Source organism: Hyaena hyaena, unplaced genomic scaffold (genome assembly GCF_003009895.1).
Source record: "Hyaena hyaena isolate Hyena2069 unplaced genomic scaffold, ASM300989v1 scaffold_453, whole genome shotgun sequence".
In the NCBI taxonomy this organism is placed as follows: Eukaryota; Metazoa; Chordata; class Mammalia; order Carnivora; family Hyaenidae; genus Hyaena; species Hyaena hyaena.
The window spans coordinates 302,198-306,393 of NW_024081083.1; positions in this window are offsets into that span (position 1 = coordinate 302,198).

Genomic DNA, 4,196 nt, shown 5'->3' on the forward strand with positions numbered 1-4,196 from the left:
CTGGGTGGCTCAGTTGGTTGAGCATCCAACTTCGGCTCAGGTCATGATCTCGTGGTTCATGGGTTTGAGCGCCGCATCGGGCTCTGTGCTGACAGCTAGATCAGAGTCTGGAGCCTGTCTTCGGATTCTGTGTCTCCCTCTCTCTCTGGCCCTACCCTGCTTATGCTGTCTGTCTGTCTCTCTCTCAAAAATAAATAAAATGTTAAAAAAAAAAAAGAGACAAGATTAATAGATTGGGCCTCCTCAAAATTAGGAATGTTTGCTCATTCAAAGACACCATTTAACATGTAGGGACTCCTGGGTGGTTCAGTTGGTTGAGCATCTGACTTTGGCTCAGGCCATGATCTCACAGTTCATGAGCCCCACATTGGCCTGTATGTTCTCAGTGCACAGCCTGCTTTGATCCTATGTCCCCCTCTCTCTCTGCCCCTCCCCTGCTCACACTCACTAACTCTCTCTCTCTCAAAAATAAATAAAGCTTTTAAAAAATTGCATAGGCAATCCACAGACTGGGAAAAACATTATTGCAGGAAAATTATCTAAATACAAAAAGATACCCAGGGTACCTAACAAGCATGTATAAATCAGTAATAGAAAGACAAATACCCCCACCAAACTAAAAAGTAAGAGAAAAACTTAGGAACTTGACAAAAGGATTTGTGAATGGTCACAAAGCTCATGAACAAGGTGCTGCATGTCATCATTCATTAGGGAAGTGCAATTAAAACCATAATGAAATCTCACACAAAGGATCAACAAAGGCTCCTAGAATCTATGGAGTGGTAGCTGAGATGTCCCCAGTACCTTACAATTTTGATCACATCTTTCAGTTAACCTGAGAATCTAATCCAAAGGGGTCAGTTGTTAAAAAGAAACCACAGGCCACTTAGGTTAAGGTCCCAATATCTGCTGTTTAATATCTCATCTAATTACATTTCTAACCTCCCCTAGAAATTCAGTCTTGACAGTCAGTCAGGAATTTTATGCTGGGGCCAGTAAGTCTGCCCTATGGGCCCTCTCCTATCTCCACAGGGAGAGGAGGTTAATCCACATTCTAAGACCCTTTACCCCCAGGCACCCCCACCCCAAGGAAATCAACCCTGCCTGAAACAATCCTTTTCTTTGTCTCATTACTTTCTGGCCCCACTCTCCTTGTAAAAACATTCCATACTTCCATTTTGTATACTCTTTGGAGCTCCCCTCTTCTTGGTAGATGGGATGCTCTCCAGCTGAATCATATAATAAAGCCAATTAGATCTTCAAAACATATGCATATACATGGGACACCATTCATAGTCACAAGAATGACCAAAATAAATAAAGAGATGAACATCTCAAAATGTTGGTCATTAAAACAAAATTAAATGTTTCTACCTTTAGGCTCATTAGAAAAAAAATTGCTCATGTGTGTGCTCAGGCAGATGTTTTAGCTTTTGCCCTACTTTATCAACCTCAGAGTTTCTTATCACTGATAAACAGGCCCTGTTAAAAATTCCTGGAAGGTATTAATTTTGTCATATTATATTTTTGATCATGCATACACACAAAAGGAAACTATCTCAACATAAAAATGCTTTTCTTTTATTTGGAGGCTCAAATATAAGTGCTTTGGGGGCACCTGGGTTGTTCAGTGAGTTGAGTACTTGATTCCTGCTGTCGGCTTAGGTTGTGATCTTGTGGTTGTGAGATTGAGCCCCAGGTCAGGCTCTGCGCTGACGTCATGGAGTCTGCTTGGGATTTTCTATCTCTCCTTCCCTCCCTCTTCTCCTCCCCTGCTCACATGTGGATGCACAAGCTTTCTCTCTCCCAAAATAAATTTAAAAAGTACTTTGTCAAACATGCAAACTGAGTTTAAAACATCACAGGATAAAAATTTTTACCAGAAGTCACTTAGAATTATTTTGTCCATATGACTTAATTTATCTATAAAAGAAATCTGTGAACTTTAATAATTTGTCCACAACATACAAGAATAATGGATAAGTAAAACAGGGGAAAGAATGGAAAATAGTAGTAAAGTAATTCTCTAAAGGCTTCAGAGAAGAAAATCAGAAAAAAATAAAAATCATTAAGAACATAGAGTTTTTATGAATAAGATAAAGATGGAATGAAAGAAAAGAAGAAACAAATGGAAGACTTTGATTTTCATTTAGAATAGTTCTCTTTCCCCTAATGAGTCTCATTCTTATCATTTGGGGGAAGGACCTCTTAGTTTTTATCTGTAAGTTCACATGGACAGTGAATCAGATCAGGGTTTGGGAGGTTCCTCTGCTCTTCCTACTTACAAATAGTCTACTACTTGACAAATAATCTGTGATGAGAAATATGAAGTATTTATTAACCCAGACCTATTCAGAGTTATTGATGAAAAGGAAAGATCCATCATATAATTCCCAGGGCCCTGAAGGAGATTCTACTTTATTGATTCAGTAGTTAATAGAATCAGTCATTTATATGACCTGTTAAAAATGATTTATATTTGAATGATGAATTTTATTTGGCCAATTTGAATTTTTTGAAGGAGAGAAGGAAAACATTTCACTTAAAGAAGTAATTTGTTCATTTTTTAAAAATTTGTTAGTGTAATTCACATGACAAGAATGAGCTGAGCAGTAGTTAAAACGCAGTCACAGAAAAGAAATAATTCTTTAACAGTCTTGACCTCAGATAAAGGTGGGTAACCAACTGTTGTGTTTTGCTTTGATCATGATATTCACCTTTCCTTTCATGCCTTTCTTGCTTTTCATTGTATTAAGTACAAAAATTCAAAAGGGTCCCCCATCCCACCAGTATAGTATCACAGTGTTCCCTTCACAGCAGTTGGATAAGTGTCTGACTTTGGCTCAAGTCATGATCTCCTAGTCCATGAGTTAGTCAGTGAGTCAGTCCATGACTGACCCCATGTCAGTCTCTGTGCTGATGGCTTGGAGCCTGGAGCCTGCTTCAGAGTCTGTGTCTCGCCTCTCCCCCGTTCATGCTTTGTGTGTGTGTCTCTTTCTCAAAAGTAAATAAACATTAAAAAAATTAAATTTGGGTTCTGAGAACCTCCAGAATGTGCTCAGATGTTCTAAGACAAAAGTTAAGAGCATGCACTTTGTTTCTAGGCAGACCTACATCTGCTTTCCACAACTGTGTGATCCTGGGCAAATCATTTAACTTCTTAGCTCTTCATTTCCCTCGTGTGTAAAATGGGGTCCCCAACACCATTCCACTTTTGATACTTCATCTCAGATGTTTGTTGCCATGCAGGCTCCTTGCTGGTAATTGTTTCATAGATGGACAAGCCTGTGCTACTTGTGGTCAACAAGATACAGAAGAGTGGCTAATTCTGTGGGATGTGGATGCGGAATTATGCTCCATTCCTGGCGGCAGATTTCTCCTGACCATGAGGGTGTTGGACTTTAGGATGAAGCCAACGTGTCAAGGAAGGATAGAGACTGAATGCTCTTTGATGATGCTCTTGAGAAACTGGTAGACTTGAAGCCTTCTCTCTCTCTCCATCTACTTCTGGTCATTACATAGTCCGTTTGACTTGTGGTGTTTTTTACTTGGAGCAAAAAGCTCAGTAATAAGGGAAGAAATAATGGACCTACCTCATAGAGTTTTTGGTAGGGATTAAAAGAAATAATGCATGTGAAGCACTTAGCTTTATATAGTGCCTCGTGCAAAGAAAGTTCTCAATTAAATGCAGTTGTTGCTGTTCTTATCCAAGCGAAGAAACCTGGGGGGAAATGCCAACTTCTCTTTGATGAGGGGAAGGGATCTTACAAGAGGAACAGTATTTGAGCCAGGTCTAATCTCTTAGCAACGGTCTTCTCACTTGAAGTAGGACTCTCTGATGTCCCCTCTGACCTCACATTTTAATTCTTAACCTTTCCCCCTCTGTTCTGGTATCCCTTGATTTCTATTAGGTTTCCTTCTCCCTAGAGCTTTTACTCTGTTAAATGCCTTGAGATGAGCACAGCCCGGGGTTAATGATGAAGCAGTCAATTAATCCCTTTTCTTCTTTGCCCCTTGTTTTCGAAGAATTACAGGAGGATTCTCTCATCCAGGAGATGCAGACAGAGCTGTGGCTCACAGGTTCTTTGTTTTCTTGTGCCAGGAAGGAATGACATCTCTTATGTGTCAGAAGTCCAAAAAGTCGTCTTACAAAATATATGTAAGCAAGTTGTTTTCAAAAATGTTAAAAGACTGAC